The 20,698-nt window shown below is 42.8% G+C and overlaps 1 protein-coding gene across 2 annotated transcripts in view; it reads right to left on the reverse strand.

Moving 5' to 3' along the window:
* The window catches only part of ATF7 (activating transcription factor 7), a 117,141-nt gene that overhangs the window by 86,100 nt on the left and 10,343 nt on the right, over positions 1-20,698 (reverse strand). The window contains exon 1 of one of the 2 annotated variants that reach the window (XM_087925358.1): positions 4,352-4,712. The exons of the other annotated variant lie outside the window; for it this stretch is intronic. The gene's annotated coding sequence lies outside the window, so the exon portion shown is untranslated. Of the gene's footprint in view, positions 1-4,351; positions 4,713-20,698 lie in introns of those variants that run through there. 2 annotated transcript variants of the gene reach the window in all.

A 20,698-nucleotide genomic window follows, 5' to 3' on the forward strand; every position in this document is an offset into this window, starting at 1 on the left:
GTTTAGGAAGCTAAGACACGTTAAAACAGTGTTGGAGAAACCAAAGGAAGAACTGATAGATAAAGCTACTTATCCATTGGAATACAAGGAACTGGCTGAAGTCTTTAATGAGAAGGGAAGTGACGTTTTACCCCTACATAGGACAAGTGATTGCGCAATTGAGCTATTTCTGGGAGCGAAGTTACCTAAACCCCATATGTATTCCATGACTCCGAAAGAATTAGAGGAAATGTGTAAATACATTGACAAGAACTTATCTCGAAGATTTATCCAGCCAGCCCATTCTCACATAGAGGCTCCTGTATTGTTTCAAGAGAAGAAAGATGGGGGCTTAAGACTATGTGTTGATTTCCGAGGCCTTAATGCTGTCTGCTTGGAACCCTTGTATCCACTACCACTTATGAAGGATCTCCTAGACACTTTGGCTAAAGGACGTGTGCTTACAAAGTTAGACCTGTGCAAGGCGTATTATAGGGTATGCATCAAGTCAGGAGATAAATGGAAGACAACATTCAATTGCCCGCTTAGTAGCTACCAATTTAAGGTCATGCCTTTTGGATTGCAAAGGGCTCCAGCAGTCTTCATGCAGCTGATTAACGTCTTGCATGAGCATTTGTATAGAGGCATTTTAGTCTATCTGGGTGACATATTAATATATTCTAATACCATGGAAGAGCATGTGGAATTAGGGAAACTGTACTTCAAAAGCTAAATTATACATAAAACTGTTGAAGTGCGAATTTCATCACACCAAACTGGACTATTTGGGTTACAGAATTTCAGGCGATGGGGTCAAAATGGATCCACCCAAGGTGAAGACTATATTAGACTGGCAGTTGCCTACAACATGAAAACAACTGTTTTCCTAACCTTTGCCAATTTTTATCAGCAATTCATTCCCTCATTTGCCTCCATCGTGTTACTTTTGACCAATTTGTTGAAGACGAAACATCTGGGAATAACCAAACCAAAACGAACCAAAATCTGGAGCGGACAGAGTCGTGTCAAAAAGTGTTCGAGAGTTTAAAGCAGTTTTTCTCCAATATTGAAACATCCTGACCCTGAGCATCCGTTTGTAATTCAGGCAGACGACAGTGATGCGGCTGTGGGCATGGTGTTATTGCAACGGAATGACCAAGGGATATTACAATCTTACACCTACACGACGGAATGAGATTGGGCGATTTGGGAGAAAGAGGCCTTTGCAGTACGCTGGACCTTAGTAACCTGGTGACACCTATTAGAGGGTGCGCAATCTCCATTTGAAATATGGACAGACCATAAGAATTGGAGGCATTACAATCACCCAGGAGACTGTTGCCCAAACAAATCCGGTGGGCGTTATATTTTCGGCGATTTCAAATTGAAACATGTTCCGGCAAGCAGGAATTTTTTAGCAGACACATTGTCATGCCTGCCGCAATAGAGAAAGCACAGAAACAGTGTGCTTAAGAAAGGTGTGAGTATGGAAATATATGGAATTACAAATACTTGGCTGTTGAAACTGTGGGAGAAAAATGACTTTCCTAGCAATATTCCTTCAGCAGGGCCAGGATAGTTAACAGCAGGATATACCACAGCTGTTCCTGAGGGTGGGAGTGTCTCTAGTCCTTGTAAGAAATATTTTTGGTAGCACATTCTGTAAGGAGGGCATGGAAGTGAAGTGCTTTTATAAAGGAGGAAGAGAAGTTCACGTGGTAATCTTACAGATATATCTCCAGGAGTTTTTATTTATTTTGTTGCCTGCAACAAATGAATTATTCTTGGTGAATTACAAAATCATCCAATATGCTAAAGCATTAATGGTATAATATAGACAAGATGGGCGATACACAAATCTAATGAATAAATAAAATACGAATAAAGTTATATACAAAATAAATGGTAGAATAAAAAATGAAACCCCCCTCCCAATAAGTTGATCCAAACACTCTTACGTTTCTATCCTGATCAGTTTATAAACTGTTAATAAAGTGGGAGTTGATGAATAGAGAGGAAATGACAAAAGAAAAGCTGTTCCTATGAACCACCATTCTCTCTACTGTATGAAAATGATAAAGTGGAAAGTTTGGCAGTGAACGGATCAAGTAAAGGTTCTCTGGGGACATCTGTGGTGGACAGGCTGCTTGGAGAAAATGATCCTTGAAATACCTTGCAGCCAAGCCATGTAGGATGGTAAAAGTCCAAACCAGTACTTTGAGATGCATTTGGAAGTCAGTAAAGTATCCAATGCAAGACTTGAACACAAGTATAATGTGTTTATACTGGGCTAGCACATTCTGGTCTAGTTGAAACTTCCAGATGGTTTACAAAAGCAGCTCCAAGTAGACCATACTGCATTGATTCCAAGCAAGTGGTGATGAGCGCATGAATCATCACTGTTGTGAAGTCTTAACATTTGCAATAAGACTACAACTGGTACACTAGCTAAAACTGAGCAAAGGCCTCTGGGCTAGGGCTTCCATCTATCTATCTAGAAGTAGCTGTTGAAATCAGGATTACCTTTCACTGTGATCTTGCTTCTTTTAAACCTCCCAGCCACCAGACAATGGATCAAGAGAAGTATGCCTCATGTGGTATGGGAGAACAATGTACAGCTCAGTATCATTAACATATTGTATCCTAAACCAATGGGTGACCTTCTGCAGTCTCATGTAGTTATTAAAAACCTGGGAAGAGAAAACTAATTTCTGCAGCATTTCAGAGAACCTGCCTTAATTCTCTCCTGTCTGTTGACTAGAACTCTCTAGGAACACAACAGAACTTTAAAACAGTTCTCTGCATGTAGTCCAGAAGGATACCATGATTGATAATATCAAAAGCTGCTGAGATGCCTCAAAGTACAAGAAAGTACAAGAAGGGAAATCAAGATCATCTATAGGAACAACCAATAATGTCTTATAGTTCCATGCCCACCCCTGAATTCTAGATGAAAAGAATTAAAACAGTCTCATTCCTCCATAGCTGAATATTGACCGTAGTCCCAATAGCCTTTCTCCAGAAGAGTAGTTTAAAGCCTGGGCAATAGTTATCCAATACAGATAGATCCAAGGAGAGCCTCTGAAACAGCCTCTTTTAAGACTACTGGTAGCAGTTTCCTGCAATCAGGCACTAATTCAAGAACACACCTAACCAGAGACAACCAAAAGAACACACTATTTATTTCATTTTGTTAAAATTCACAGGCCAGAAACAGTCTTAGATAACGTGGCCAGACACTCCCTAGTTATCACAATGGACTCAAGAGTTGTGAATCTGAGATTTATAAGCAAATTGTTGTTTCAGCTATTCCTAGTGGCTAGGTGGGAGATCCATCGCTTCATCTTTTTTGGCATACAGCACTCTTACCTCTGTCATCTTTCTAGGAAGTTAGCAACTGGTACCATGTCAGCAGTCAAGAGGTGACTTATTCAGGGATTGAATAGGGCCTGGATTAGGGCTTAGACAATTAGCTGAAAGTTCCATAACAGATAACAAAAGACAGTGCTTGGTCTTAGTAGCGAGTCCCATCTTAGAAATCTTTCTTTCTTTTCTTTCTTTTTTGTTCTTTAGAAATATTCTAGTGATAAGATTGAAGAGAGTTGTCTATGGAGAACTATGGTAAGTTGTAGCTCCTTGTCAAAGCTCATTCCAAAGAGAACAGGGCTGGAAAGTTCCCTCCTTTTTGTTATCTTCAACATGTACATGTGGGTGGTATAAGCTGTTTGGATGTTAAAATACTCTCTATGGTTTTTGATATTGTCTTAAAGGCTAATAAGATGGCCCTACCCAATCTCCAGGTGAGTAGGTATATCTAACTGCAATCTAAATGACTGTATTCGTTTATTTATTTATTCAACTTCTACATCTGCCCATCTCAAGCAAGTGTCTCTGGGCAGCAAAAAATCATAAAACATTTAAAAATAATTACAATACAATAAGTACAATACTCTTGCAATTTGATTCAGTTGGGAAGCCTCAACATGGGGGTTCTTGATCTCTCTTCTCCTCCAGAGAAGGTAGATGAATACTGGTGTGGGTATTAGAGGGACTCTTATTCTAGAGGGACTCTGGCCAGACTCCCTATGGACATCTGGGAGTAGAAGACCATGCCAGACTTCAGTGAGGAGAAAAAAAGCATTGAACTAATCCTTAAAACTTGAACAATTAAATTTAAAATTCCAGTAAACCAAATGTTTGGCGACTAGGTCACATTTCAAATTTTAAAAACTGGGGTGAAAAATAAAACAGTTCCTGAGATGGAACGGGGCCCTGAGCTAATTATATGTCCTAGAAAACATCACGCTCATAAGCAATTTGTTTACATATTCAGGAGATGATGCAGAGGCTGAAGCAAAGAAGAAACACATACCTCTCATAAGGCTTTCATTAGGCTCTTTTTCTTTTCTCTCTGATGAAGTAATTTTGGAAATTACAGCTGAAATAATCGACTCAGGTTTTTTCCATAATTGATTGCATTCTAAAGATGGATTATACACAAAAAAAATCAGCAATATTACCCAAACATAAGAAAGAGCTCACTTCCGTATGTCTTCTAAGAGGTAGAGGATAACAACAGCAACATAAAAAAAAATTGATTAATGAGCACTGGCAGAATTATTTCCAAAACTAGACCGCTCAGTCATAGGAAGGATGGATAAGAAAACGTTCTGAAAATTGAACAACGCATAAAAAGGAAACTACAGTACCACCACCACCCCATAGGACTCAAATAAAAACCGAACACCTTTAAAGGCTCAACACATCTTAATCTATATTTGTCATCCATTTGAGAAGAAACATGATCCACTGCCTATTTATATTGAGAATTGTCCTTGCGTGTTTTCACAACTGTCTGTGCACATGTCTGTCATCGATTGGTTGACAAAGATCACACTTAATCCATCAAAAATTCAGTCAAAAGGATGCTTCCTATAAATATATTTTATGTACTGATTGTGGATGTTTCTTGATTCATAATATTTATAAACCACATAAGTATATAGTAAAGGTAAAGGTTCCCCTTGCACATACATGCTAGTTGTTTCCAGGTCTAGGGGGCGGTGCTCATCTCCGTTACAAAACTGAAGAGCCAGCACTGTCCGAAGACGTCTCCATGGTCATGAGGCCGGCATGAGTAAACACCAAAGGTGCATGGAACGCTGTTACCTTCCCACCAAAGTGGTCCCTATTTTTCTATTTGCATTTTTACATGCTTTTGAACTACTAGGTTGGCAGAAGTTGGGACAAGTAACAGGAGCTCACTCTGTTATGCAGTGCTAGGGATTCGAACCACACACACACGCACACACGCACATAATAGTATGCACATATAATAGTATGTATAACATATAATATAAAATAAAATACTCTACTTTACGTTCAGGAACTGATCCACCTTAACTAAGGCACTATCAATATTGGAAAGAGATAGGCTGACAGCTGAGCAAAACCAATGAGAAGAAAAATCTGAGGAATTGACACTTCAACCATGCGTACTGATTTGCCTTTTCACCCTGCCACCACTTTAGGAAGACAAACTCCAAGAAAATTCAGTATGCTGCACTTCAAAAACACTTTCAAAAAGAAACCAAATGTAAGGTTTAAATATGGTTTTCAACCCCAATGTTGCATCTTACAATATGGAAAAAGTTTTTTTTTTAATTCCAATAAAAACAAATGTGAAAATAAGGACAATTGTGAGGTGTAAAGAACGAAATGAACTTCAACTGCTGCATCAATATAGGCCCAGGCATGACCCACAGATCCCTCATGAAGCCAATCTTTTGAAGAATAGCTTTTCAATTAGCCAAGAGCAACTTATCCCACTCACTATGAGACATCAAGATGCACTCCAAATGGTTGCCAGTTGTCAGAAATCCCATTTAAAACTTCAAGCTCGTATATTTCCATCCATTAGATCCAGTGTTTCTTAATATAGATTTTAATAACAGTTAAAGGGAGAATGTTACAAATGCTTCTTTCAAGTATCTTCCCCTGCCTTGAGCATCAGACTGCTAACTACTTTGTATGCCTGAAATAAAAAAAGATCTGTGTCTGAAAAGCAGTTTCATTTCTCATGCTGAGTAACGAAAATCACTCTTGACTAGCACCTGTATAATTATCTTTCCCAGCGTTTAAACTCGGAGGCATCTTATATTAACAACAGATTTAAGGCGCTGCTCTTTGTCACTATGGACCCTTGCAAAAACTGCAATCCACATCCCATAGTTTCCTGTAATTTGTTACTGACATAATAAATGTAACTAGCTTACCAGAATGGGCATTGGTAGAAGTTACCCTGAACGCCCTTTCTATCTATGCTGCGAGAGAGCCCAGGATGGGTTGACTCCTTCCTATGAGGTCATTTAGCTGAGTCTGTACTAAGATATAAAAGCCAGCCCCCGGGAGAGACCCCAGCTTTGGCGAAGATACTTGACAGACTGAAAGGTGTCTCTGAAAGCACAAAATGAATACCGAAATATGACTTACCCTCTCTGGACGAATCAAGGGAGGGGCTGGGCTCTCTCGCAGCATAGATAGAAAGGGCGTTCAGGGTAACTTCTACCAACGCCCATTCTCCTCCATGCTGCATCGAGAGCCCAGGATGGGACATACCAAAGCTTGCATGTCCACGGGCGGGTCCTCGTCCGGCTCATCACACAGACTGTTGAACCACTCGTTGAAGCACCCATCTGCCGAAGGCTGAAGTTGCCAAGGCAAAGGCATCCAGATAGTAATATCTGATGAAAGGAGATGGAGATGTCCATGTGGCCGTACGACAGATCTCCTCCAAGGGTACTTGGGTCGCCCAGGCAGCCGAAGTGGCCGTGTTTCTGATAGAGTGCGCCGTCAGACTTCGAGGAACCGGAAGGCCGCAGCTTTGTAGGCCTGCTCAATGCAAGATCTGACCCACCTGCTAACAGTAGGAGAAGAGGCCTTGTGCCCCAAGTGAGAAGGGAAAAGGAAACAAACATGGCTTCTGACTTCTTGAAGGAGGAAGTGCACTTAATGTATATTCTAAGAGCCCTTCCTACATCTAGTGTGTGCCACTGCTGCTCTAAGTCATGGTGCGGAAGGAGGCAGAAGCCAGGCAACATAATGTCCTGGAATCTGTGCAACGGGTATTAACCTTTGGAAGAAATGAGGGGTCCAGACTGAGGACAACCGTATCATTGTGAAAGGAACAAAGGTCCTGTCTGATGGAAAGAGCAGCAAGCTCAGAGACCCACCTGGCTGAAGTGATGGAAATGGGGAACACTACCTTCAGAGTCAGGAAACAGAGAGACAATGTTCTAATGGGTTCAAAGGGGGGCTTCGTAAGGGCATTAAGGACCTCATGAAGATCCCAGGAAGGATACCTGTGAACCACCGGGGGTGCAGGCTGGAAGTCCCCCTTTCAAAAAAACTTCCTGACTGAAGGGTGATGGGATAAGGAAGGAAGTGAACGCCATGAAAGAACTGAGGAGAGGGCCTCAACCTGCCTGCGTAAGGTGTTGGGGGCCAAACCTTTCTACAAATCATGCTGAAGGAATCTAAGAACCTCTGCCAACTGGGCTGAAGCAGGAGAGAGACCCTTCCCAAGGAACCCCCAGGAAGGGCCTTCCAGGTGGCATCATAGATGCACCTTGTAGAAGTTTTGCGAGATGCCAGGATAGTGATGATGACCCTTTCAGGAAGATCAGCCACCCCTAGCCGCTGCCGCCCAAGTGCCACACAGTCAGCTTGAGCCACAGGGGCTCCGGGTGGATCAGAATCCCCTGATGAAGGGAGGTTAGATGGGCTGGGATCCTCCAAGGAGAAGCCCCCGATAGGTTGACCAGGTCCGCAAACCAGGGCGTCCTTGGCCAATAGAGTGTCAGGAGGAGGAGCTCCGCTCGTTCCTCCAACATCTTCTGAATTACTTCCGGAATGATGGGAAGCGGGGGAAAGGCATAGAGGAGACCTTTGGGCCATCTGCACCAAACAGCATTGGTCCCCTCAGCTCCCTGGCAAGGAAACCTGGTGAAGAATCTGGTGACCTGGGCGATTTGAGGAGTGGAGAAGAGATCCACCTCCGGCATTCTGAATCTGAGGAAAAGGTCCCTGAATAGAGACGGAGGAATGAACCATTCTGCCTGGTCGACTAGGCTCCTGCTGAGCCAGTCAGCCTGGGAGTTGTCGATCCCAGAGATGTCATCCGCCAAGATTGACAACAGGTGTTTCTCTGCCCATAACCCCAACCGTAGAGCCTCTCCCATGAGGGCTTTGGACCTCGTTCCCCCCTTGCCGGTTGACATGAGCTATGACAGCCATGTTGTCCATAAGGACTAGAACATGAGAGCCGGTCACTGAGTGCCTGAAATGCTTGAGAGCTAGAAAAATGGCTCTGAGCTTTAGCCAATTTATGGGAAGGGCCTGCTCTGACCTGGACCAAGGTCCTGAGCTATCTGGTCCTGCATATGGGACCCCCAACCCAGGAGGCTGGCATCGGTGGTTATCACTAGCCTGTTTGGGACCCTGAAAGGGAGTCCCTTCCAGATTAACGAGGAACACCACCAATTGAGAGATCTCCGGATTTGTGGTGGGAGCAGGACCTTGATGGATGAGAGGCTGGTTCCTGTTCGTTGGTAGGGAAGCAGGAACCATTGGAGTGGGCAGGAATGGAAAAATCCATGGCTCTGGAGATATGACTGGGTAATTTGCGGATCCCGATGGGCTGCATGGATGGAGGAGGACAGAATCAAAATGTTGTCCCAGTAGCTTGGATCCTCACTGGAACAGAACGCAGAGATGCCATCAATGCCGCCAGAACCTTCGTGAAGACCCTTGAAGCTGATGAGAGGCCGAAGGGAATTGCTCGATACTGGTAATGGGTATTCTGATAACAGAAATGGAGAAACTGGCGATGATGAGGCCAAAAGGGGATGTGGAGGAAGGCTCCATGAGATCAATGGAAGAGAGCAGATCACCCTCCCGAATGCTCTCTAAAATAGAATGCAGAGTCTGCATTTTAATTTGTCTGTATTTTACAAATTGGTTGAGAATTTTTAGATCCAGGATGGTTTGCCACCCCCTTGAGGCTTTGGGAATGATGAAAAGGCGAGAGTAAAGCCCACCTCCCCGTTGAGAAGGGGGAACAGGTTGAATAGCTCGGATTTCAAGAAGGTGTTGAATGGCCTGTTTCATGAGATCTTGCCTTGAAATGTCCTGAGAGACAGGCCAGCTCAAAAAAACCACCATTTTTCCCCCCTTTGGGGGTGGCATTGGGAAGTCCAATTGTAACCCTGACCTAATAGTGCAGAGCACGCAGGCATCCATCGTTGACTCCTCCCATTTGGAGGCAAAGAAGGCTAGGTGACCTCCGATGGGTGGGGAGAACAAAGGATTACTTAGAGCGACAGAAGGAACGACCCCCCTCCCCCTGAAAGGGCTGTTTACCAGTAGAAGGTTGTTGCCTGCCAGATGTTTCCGCATGTTGGTCTTGGCGATGGGAGCATGGACTCTGAGACTGGGGGAAGTGGGATGAGGTCTCCGCTTCAAAGGCAGGAGGGCAATAAGGAGCTGGGCGATAGTTGGCTCTCTTCCCAGAGGAAGAGAGAATCTTACATTTATCTCTGGTTTCAGTGCAATAAGGTTCCAGAGCATCTCCAAAAAGCTTATCGCCCGCAAATGGAACTGAAGCCAGTTTCCATTTAAGGCGTGACTCCGCCTGCCAATTTCTGAGCCATAACAGTCTTCTTGCTGCTACTGAAGATGCCATGGCCCTGGATGCAAATTTAGCGGAATTAAGAGTGGCATCTGCAGTGAATTCCGCCGCTGCGATAATCTTATTAAGGTCTTGGTGAGACCGAAGGTCAGATGTAGGCAATCTAATCTGGAGGTGGTGCAGCCACCGTATGGATGCCCTCGCGAAAAAAGGAAGCTGCTGTTGAAGGCCAAACAGTCCATGCAGCACCAGAATGTCAACAGAAGGCACTGCCAGGGCATTGTCCAGGGCTGCGCTGACGTTGTAGAAATGCTTATCCAGAGAAGATGGGTGAGGACCTGCTGAAGGGGAAGCGCACTGTTCCATGACCATGTCCAGGAGCAAAGTGGGAGAAGGCAAAACCCCTGCATACACTACAGGCTTGGAGAAGAGTGCGTCTCCCTGGCTTGAGGGATTTCCTTGTGGCTCGGGAGCCATTTCCTCTGGCAACAGCTTGGCAGTGACCAAGGCCTTGCTGAGTAATGGACTGAAGAGAGAAGGATTGAAGACCAATGCAGAGGATGTCTGCTCTGGGCAAGAGTCCTCTTCCTCTGAAAGATTTTGGTCAAAGGTCTCACCCTAAATCAGGTTGAAGAATTTGCTTGAAGCCTTCAGCCAATCCCTGCCTAATGGCCAATGAGACAACATCTTGGATATTCCCTGGTCTATGCTCAAAGGCAGAGGCAGAAGGCCCGCTGCTGTGGGAGTGAAGGTGGCTTCAGGCCTAGATTGAGAAGAGGTTTGAGGCTTGGAGGGAGGGGGAGGAGCATAGGGCCCAGAAGCCTGTTGGAAATAAGGCCCAGATCTGCTGAGATCCTGAGGGTCATATTGTACTGCTAAAGCCTCAGGAGACCAGGATGGAGGATGGAAAGGCTCAAGATAACTTCTCCTCCCCTGGGAGGGCTTGGCTGGAGCCCACAGGTATCACCTGAAACCTGCTGTAATTGCACTCCCTTCTGTTGAATAGTTCTGTGGAACTGCCTCTCTAGGGCTTCATGTCTGCGCTTTTCTGCCCTCAACTCAGCCTGAGTTGCTTTCTTAGGGGCTAGAGCCTCAGCTCTGATTTTAGCAGCCACCTCCCTCTGGACCGATTGGGTGCATTGCCTACGTCTTTTTCTCTTATTGGGCTTAAGAGACTGCTCTACTGGCGGGGGGAAAGCTCTGCCTGACCCTTATCTTGCTCCACTGTAGAATGAAAGGCTCTTGCAATGGAAAGAAACTGTTTGTAAATTTTTCTATTAAGCCCCTTAGGGTATAAATGGCCCCCTGGCTAACAATATGGCCGCTCACCTCGTGGTGGAAGGCTTCAATCCAAGATGGCCGCTGACTATGGGAAACAGGCTCCGAGATCGAAGAATCACTCCTTAGGCTATAAAGAGCTCTGAGCAAAGTCAGCAAAGGAAAGGGCAGCCTCTGGCCACACGATCAGCTGGCTGACGCTGTAATCGGTTTGCCGATCACGTTTTAGACCGCTCAAACCGCAGGCATGGGGGAGATCTACAGACGCTGCCCAACTTGCCTGAACAGCGCTCTGGCAATGCTGCTCCCAATGTTGCAGGAGAGAGAGAGAACCCTGCTCTCCTGGAAGAGCAGCTGTCCAGATCCTGGAAGCTGCTGAACTGAGGAAAAAAAGGTACTGAAGATTGCTGGTAAGTGCTATCTACAGAACCTCAGCTGGCTGACGCTGTTATCAGTTTGCCGATCGCTTTTTACAACCGCTCAAACCGCAGGCGTGGGGGAGGTCTACAGACGATGCCCAACTTGCCTGAACAGTGCTCTAGCAACGCTGCTCCCAACGTTGAGGGATTGAGAGCCCTGCTCTCCTGGAAGAGCAGCTGCCCTGGGAGCTGCTTGAAGTGAGGAAAAAAGGTATTGAAGATTGCTGGTGAGTGCTAACTAACAGAACGCTTTCAGAGACACAGCTACTGACTGAAAGGAGCTGAGTCAAAAGCTGGGGTAACTTCCAGGGTCTGGCTTTTATATCTTAGTACAGACTCAGCTAAATGACGTCATAGGAAGGAGTCAACCCATCCTGGGCTCTCGATGCAGCATGGAGGAGAATTGATATATGAAGACCATTTTTCTGCCTGTTCTTGATGAGGAAGAGGATTTATAGTAGTCCAAAGCATTCCCACAAGCAATCTTTCTCTTTAGTATGCCTTTACATGGAACATGATTCTCAGAAAATAAAAACTGGCCCACCCAATAAAATACAATTCTAAGTCAACTTTAACATACCTTAAAGATATCCTTTTTGTTTTCTGAGAATCATGTTCCATGTAAAGGCATATTTTATAATTCCTTCATTGCTTTAGGTCTATTGGTTGATATCAACCATCACATATATTCTCTATCACAACCGTTATATTTATCTAAGGATAAATGTGTACATATGACAAACATGTAAATAAATGAACAAGCATGTATATTTCAACCAGTCCAAAAAAGGGCAATAAAAATAAATAGGTTAACTGAATCAATAACCACTTATTAATACTAATTGTTTGCAAAAGTGTCCCATTTACAATTTTTGTTTCTTCTTTCATTTCTTTTTGTTTCATATTGTGCTTTCATGGTGTAAGCCTGAAGACAAGGATTTTCTTACCTGTTATTTGTAAGGCATGCTGGGAGTTTGGGAGGCTAAAACTCTAGCATAAGCAAACTACAGAGCCATGATACAAAGAAGTCAGCTCAAAATATGAGTTGCGAATTTTATCCAAAATTCAAGGCACAACAAACTGGTTTTATGAAAGTACACAAAGTAAAATGCCAAGATGACCACTCAATTTACTAAAATTAAGTTGTATGTCAATGGGGACTTTCTTACTATGTCACATGCTATGGGATATGCTTCTGTAAGAAAAAAAAAATCTAAGTCAACATCCTGAAAACCGTACAGTTCCTAACCAACCCAATAAAGCAGTGGTTGCAATAAGTCATTAAAAAGAACCTTTAGTTCTTTGCTTCCAAGAACATTGTATGTAGACACAACTCATCTTGCCGAAGCAGCAAAATCTCCCTAGCCAAAAAAGTGAAGGAAGGAAATCTGTGCTTTGAAACTGTTCCAAAAGCACATCACTCCTTGACAATGTTTCAGAGGAAACACATTGCTCCCATGCTTACTGAACTTTCTGATGCATGCTGGAGAATATATTGACCAAAAGTACTTAAACCGGGAGGAATCAAGCATGTATCTCACGTTTTCCATTACAAGGCAAGGCAGTTCTTAAATAAATTGTGCCTGATTTTATGACTTTTTTTGCCATAGCTGTTAAACAAATCATGGTAGTTGCTAAATGAATCATGCAGTCATTAAGGTAATTCAGTTTTCCCTTTGACTTTGCTTGTTGGGTGCCGGCTGGGAAAGTCACAAACACATGATCCCAGGATGCTGCAACTATTATAAATACAAGCCAGTTGTCAGATACCAGAATTTTAATTGTGTGGCCATGAGAATGCTATAGGAGAGTTGTGTTAGGACTGGGCGCTATTAGAGTTGTTAAGTGTGAGGATTGGTTGTAGGTCACTGTTTTCAGTGGTATTATAATTTCAAACAGTTGCTAAATGAATAGTTGAGAGTCCAAGACTACTTGTCCTAATGCCAACACACAAAAAACAAAATGGAAAATACATAGTAGACTATAAGTGCACAGAAAAAATATGAGCAGCTACACTAAAAAATATTAGAGTCGGAAGAGATCTTGGAGGTCTTCTAGTAGTCCAGCCTCCTCCTACTCAAGCAGGAGACCTTATACCGTTCCAGACAAATGACTTTCCAATCTCTTAAAAATTTCCAATGTTGGAGCGCTCAAAACTTCTGGAGTCAAACTGTTCCATTGATTAACTGCTCTCACTGACAGGAAATTTCTCCTCAGTTATAGGTTGGATCTCTTCTTGATAAGCTTCCATCTGTTACTTGTTTTGCCCTCACAGGTTTTGGAGGATAGGTAGACCCCACCTCTCTGGGACAGCCCCTCAAATATTGGAAGACTGCTATCATCTCCCCAATCCTTCCCTTTGTTCGACTAGATGTTCACAGTTCCCCCAACAGTTTATTGTATAGTTTAGCCTCCAGCCCTCTAATCATGTTTTGTGGCTCTTCCTCTGCATTCTCTTTCTAGAGTCTCAACATCTTTTTTATATTGTGGTGACAAAACTGGATGGAGCAGAAGCCCACAAAAAGGGGTTTGCTATCTCTTGGCTCTGATCCTAAATCTCACTACTGGGCAGTTAATATATCAGAACAGCATGGGTAATCAAAGCACAAATGGCTGTAATTAGAATGAGGAACTACAGAAGCACCCCCTCTCTTGTGCAAAACTTGGCTTTTGTCTCTTTCCTATAACTCCTCAAGAGTTATCCAACGAATTTCCAGAAGAATACATTTGGAAAAAAAGAGGCATTAAGAAATCTCTGCTACTAAATCGTTCCAGAGATTGAGCAGAATTTGAATTTGAGATCAAAAACATTCTTATCATTTCTAAAATATCTTGCAAACATTCCAAAAATATTGTTTTATCGGCATAAGGATTCTTTCTTACTTTTTAGCAGATCGGCAGACGGTTAGCACAGATCTGCCAATTTAAGCTGCAAAATTCCCAAGCAGAATAATGATCAAGAAACCAGTGTCTATTTCTTTAAAAACCTGCATCTCAGATTATCAGGGTCGCTTCACACAATGTGGTAACATTTTCTAGAAATATTTTAACATTCTTCATTAAAATGCAGCACAACTAAAAAAGCATCTTGGCATGGGAAGGATTACAGTAAAGAATAAGAAAATAATTATAAAGGTATAAAAGCAAAAAAAAATGTTTTTGTAAAGAAAAATTTGCATAAACTCTCTATATTTATATATTTGTATGGATGTTGACCAATATACTTTTTGCAATCTATTTGCTCCAATACATTTCTACCTATTCCTGCCTCAGGCCCTGTTGTGTTTTCTCATTGTGGCAGAGGTGCCCCAACGATGGGAAAGGTGGAAAGAAAGAAAAGAGGAGCACCAGCAGCAAGTTGGACCACCAGCAGTTACAGTGGTGATGGGCTATCATGGAGAAAATATTTCTATGCGATAGCTAGCAGTTGAAAGTGATTGATGGCTTGATGGATAATCCATCCATCGATTATTTCTGTAAATGAATTTCACTAATAATTAGGTCACTAATAAGCACTAATAATGCTCTCATACATATGCTTTTTATCAAGGCACCTGCAACATATCTTCTTAGCTCATTTCCAGGTTGGGCAGAATATGTATCTATTTTGATGTAAAAAGTATGAATAAAATGTAACTTCAAGATTCAGCACATACATACATACATATGTACGTACATATGTATGTAAAAACACACCTTTGTATTCCACCATGTTTACAAATAACTCAAGGTGGCAAACACATCCAACATACTTTAATATTTCCACCCACAACAACAACTGTGTGAGGTGAGGTGGACTGAGACAGAGAGAGATTCCTTTGCTCTGTATATGAAAGTTTATGTAAAAATAAAAATTTGGTCTCACTGAAGCAACAAGGAAGAAAATCTGATGTTTGTTTGGTTTCTGTAGCCACCTATCTAAACTAAGGACTATGAATGAGATATAACATAACAGTTGAAAATAATTAAAACAACCTAGGCTAACTCAAATTAAATTACACTTGATTCCTAAAGTTGCTAGACTATTATATTAGACGAACACAATACAGAAGCCTGATGATGACAGATGAGATTCTGCTGAAACGTTGCTACAACTTTAAAAGCACAACTATAATGAGGTGGGAAAATACCTAAACAAAGCTGAATGCCATACATGTAAGTACCCACGAAAACTTAAGAATATATATATATATATATATATTTGTTTTCTGAGGTTCTCGGTATTTATATGTAGATCTTTGGTTGTTCGGGTTTTCTCCCGTAAGATTTGAAGTATCTAGGCAACGTTTCGATGAAGTCTCATTCATCATCTTCAGGCTTCTGTCTCCAGCTCTGTGCTTCTCAGAGTAATGGAGATTGCAGCTGCTTCCTCCTTTTAACTGCCAGTGGGGTGGAACTTGATTGGGTGGGGGCTTGGCTGTGTTCTGATTGGGTGGGGTGTGTTCTCATTGGTAGGGGGTTTGGCTGTGTTCTGATTGGTTGGGGGTTAGCCGTGTTCTGATTGGTTGGAGGCGTGTTCTGTTCAGGAGGGGGCTTGGTTGTGCTCAGGTTAGTTTTAGTTGCTGGGGGATTTGAGCTGGAGAGTTGTGATCTTGCTGTTTGGCTTCTAGTTCGTGGTCCTGCTGCATCTTCATAGTGGGTGTTGGTTTGCTTCATGTATGGCTCAGAGGGGTTTGAAGTGGGTAGTGATGCAGCTGCAGTGCAGCTTCTGGTCCATGGTCGTTTCTCATTTTCTGAATGGGTGGGAGTCTGTTTTCTACATGGAAGTGTGGTGGTGGCATCTTGTGTGGCTCTCATGGGTGTGGGTCCAGTGTCCTTCTTCATGTTAGGTACTGTCTGTTCATGAGGGCGGGTTTCCAAATGGCTGGAAGGCGGGAGGTGTCATCTCGTTTGTTCATGCTGTGTGGGCGTTTTTCTATCTCTATGGCTTCTCTGATTATTCTGCTGTTGAAGTGTTCGGTTTTGGCGATAGTTCTGGTATTTTTAAAATCAATTTCATGTCCTGTGGCTTTGAGGTGTTGGACCAGGGAAGAGGTCGTTTCTTCTTTTTTGATTGAGTTCTTATGTTCTTCAATGCGTGCGCTTATTCTTCTGTTAGTTTGTCCAATGTATGTGTTAGGGCAGGCTGTGCAGGGGATTTCGTATACTCCTTGGTTTTCTAATTGATTTTGTCTTTGGGGTTTCTTAGGATGGTGGATATTTTTTTGTTTGTGCAGAATGCTGTTTTGATGTTGTGTTTTTGGAAACTCAGGAAACTACAACAATGCCAGAAACCAACTCTTCCCCCCCCACAGCCACACATGAAACAAACAGTGCACAACATCTCAGACAAGATCCTCACTGAAGCTGAAACCAAGATCCTCTCAAAAGGATTCAACTTTGCTGTCGCTCCCAAACACATCCCCACAGAAACCATCATATGTGGAGTTGAAACCAGCCTGACCAAAACCAACCCTGATGATGCTAACAAAATCAGACTCGAAATCACCAACATCCTCTGCACTAGCAAACCACCCAAAAGCAACTTATCCAAAGAAGAACAAACTGCACTACTTAACCTGAAAGAAGACACCAGCATAATAATCCTACCAGCAGACAAGGGCAATGCGACAGTGGTAATGAACACATCTGACTACCAAAACCAAGCTAACCAACCTACTCCAAGACCCCACATACAAACCCCTAAAGACAGACCCCACCACCTACCTAGAAAAAACTACCAAATCCAAAATAAAAGCCTCCCCATCAGTGAAGAAATCCAGCAAGGAATCATACCCAGAGAAAAATCATCCAGATGCCCCAAGCTTTATGGTCTCCCCAAAATACACAAAGAAGGAACCCCACTCAGACCAATAGTCAGCTCCATAGGCTCACCTCTACAAAACCTGGCCAAATTTCTTGCCAAACAACTACAACCCTATGCAGAATCCATCAACTCACACGTAAGAAACTCATTCCAGTTCATCGAGATCATAAAGAAACAAAACTTACAACCTAGCGACCTACTAGTAAGCTTCGATGTCACATCCCTCTTCACCCAAGTGCCAATAAAAGAAGCCTTGACAGCCATCCAAAACAAATACAACCCCCAAGCACATCCTAGATCTAACCAACCACTGCCTATCCAATACTTACTTCACCTACAATGGACAAAAATACAAACAAATAGAAGGAGCACCTATGGGATCACCCCTCTCACCTGTCATCGCAAACCTCTACATGGAACACTTTGAAACACAAGCTCTAGAAAAATACGACCACAAACCCAAACTCTGGCTCAGATACGTAGATGACACCTTCATAATCTGGCCACACGGGAAAGAAAAACTGAACAACTTCCTCACATACCTCAACAGTCTACACCCCAAAATACAATTCACCATGGAAACAGAAGCCAACAATCAACTTCCCTTCCTAGATGTCTTGGTATACAAAAGATCCGATGGCTCCTAGGACACACCATCTACCAGAAGAAAACACATACTAACCGCTATCTACATGCACTCTCACACCACCACCCAGCACAGATCAATTCCGTAGCCAAGACACTCATCTCCAGAACAAAATGCTTAGCCGATGAACAACACCAAAAACCGAACTACACACTCTCACCAACGTACTTACAGCCAATGGATTCCAAAGAAAGAAGATTACCCACCTAATCCAAAAAGAAGCCCCAACCAAAATCCAAGACAGAGAACAAGAAAACGGAAAAGCCCTCCTCCCATATATAAAAGGCACTACAGACAAAATTAGCAAGATCCTCCAAAAACACAACATCAAAACAGCATTCTGCACAAACAAAAAAATATCCACCATCCTAAGAAACCCCAAAGACAAAATCGAATTAGAAAACCAAGGAGTATACGAAATCCCCTGCACAGCCTGCCCTAACACATACATTGGACAAACTAACAGAAGAATAAGCGCACGCATTGAAGAACATAAGAACTCAATCAAAAAGAAGAAACGACCTCTTCCCTGGTCCAACACCTCAAAGCCACAGGACATGAAATTGATTTTAAAAATACCAGAACTATCGCCAAAACCGAACACTTCAACAGCAGAATAATCAGAGAAGCCATAGAGATAGAAAAACGCCCACACAGCATGAACAAACGAGATGACACCTCCCGCCTTCCAGCCATTTGGAAACCCGCCTCATGAACAGACGAGTACCTAACATGAAGAAGGACACTGGACCCACACCCATGAGAGCCACACAAGATGCCACCACCACACTTCCATGTAGAAAACAGACTCCCACCCATTCAGAAAATGAGAAACGACCATGGACCAGAAGCTGCACTGCAGCTGCATCACTACCCACTTCAAACCCCTCTGAGCCATACATGAAGCAAACCAACACCCACTATGAAGATGCAGCAGGACACACGAACTAGAAGCCAAACAGCAAGATCACAACTCTCCAGCTCAAATCCCCAGCAACTAAAACTAACCTGAGCACAACCAAGCCCCTCCTGAACAGAACACGCCTCCAACCAATCAGAACACGGCTAACCCCCAACCAATCAGAACACAGCCAAACCCCTACCAATGAGAACACACCCCACCCAATCAGAACACAGCCAAGCCCCCACCCAATCAAGTTCCACCCCCACTGGCAGTTAAAAGGAGGAAGCAGCTGCAATCTCCATTACTCTGAGAAGCACAGAGCTGGAGACAGAAGCCTGAAGATGATGAATGAGACTTCATCGAAACGTTGCCTAGATACTTCAAATCTTACGCGGGAGAAAACCCGAACAACCAAAGATCTACATATATATATATATATATATATATATATATATCTCGAACTAAGCTGAATACTGTGTGTGTGTGTGTGTGCACACACAACACACACACACACACACACACACAATATATATATATTATAGTAATATACTGCATATTATTATTATATATTGTACAAGTGTGCTACACTATTACATAGTGATCTGTTCTGCACAAAAACCTAAGTGATAAACCATAGTTTACAAATAACAATGATTGTTTATCAAGCCAAAATTATATAATTCTTATTATGGCTTATTATGTGAAGCCAACTTGAATATCAATCCAAATCATGGCTTGCACTAATAAAATCAAATAAATAATTACTAAAAATGAAGTAAGATTTTTCTTTTGGTGAAAAGACATATTCTTCCAATGACAATTTAATGGTGAAGCCCGGAGTAGGAAGTCATATGGAGCCCCTTAAACATAGTTACATTATGTTAATCAAAATATTAAAAACAAAATTCAGAATACTAAAGAATCACAATATTCTATGTAATCTATCTTGTACCATTTTTTTAGCCAATATCAGGGGCGGGCTGCTACAGTAGCTAATGTTATGGCCAGTTTGGTGAACTGCCAAATCCTATACCTGGCTGGTCCTGTCCATCCTGCCCCAACCACGTAGTCCGTTTTGGATGCGAGGTAAGTGCAAGGCCCGTACAGAGGCTCAGGGTGGGTGAAAAATGGCCCTCCCAGAAGTTCTGGAAGTCCAAAAACGGATCAGTTTCCAGCCTCCGGAGCTTGAGGGAGGCCATTTTCACCTTCCCAAAGGCTCGAGGAAAGCCCCTGGAGTCTGGGGAGGACAAGAAACAGACTTCCTGAATTTTTGGAAGTCTGAAAATGGGCCCATTTCTGGCCTCCGGAGGGCCTCCAGAGCCCAGGAAGGGCAAAAATGTCCCCCACCTTGGTCCAGGAGGCCGACTAGTCCACACCCAACATGGCCACGTCCACCCAGCAACCAGGCAGAGAACCAGATGCTGAAATTTTTGAAGCCCACCCCTGGCCAATATGCTTCTTACCAAAGAACTTCTACTTTGCAACAAAATAGAACGTTCCAAGTGGGAGGGAAAACCTGGATTGGTTCCAGCATATATTCTGCCATAAGGTGCAGCAGACTATTTAATAATGAAGATATTAGTTGCTGTGTCCTGTTTTAATTATTGTATTGCCTCAATAGAACAGTTCTGTTTCAAGAAACTGAGTCTCTGCATGATTGGGGAAAATTCTACTACAAAAGATATGTAAATACATCACTACTATTTATACTTTAACTGCTCAATATTACTACAAAGTAATATTATATTCTTAGGGAGAAACAAAACAAACTACTTTTCCTTTACTATAACTACATGTTGGAATCTGGGACATCATATTGGTCTAGTACCTGACTGGATCTGGAACAAATGAGTAAGCCAAACTTCTAAAATATGATTCATTAAAATATTAGACATATTACTATTTATCTTGGGCTACTCCAGGCTAGAAGGCATGACAAATATTATCAAGAGATGCTCCCAATCTAAGCTACACCTTG

The sequence above is a fragment of the Pseudonaja textilis genome, chromosome 2 (genome assembly GCF_049901715.1).
Source record: "Pseudonaja textilis isolate UNSWEBS1 chromosome 2, rPseTex1.2, whole genome shotgun sequence".
Classification (NCBI taxonomy): Eukaryota; Metazoa; Chordata; class Lepidosauria; order Squamata; family Elapidae; genus Pseudonaja; species Pseudonaja textilis.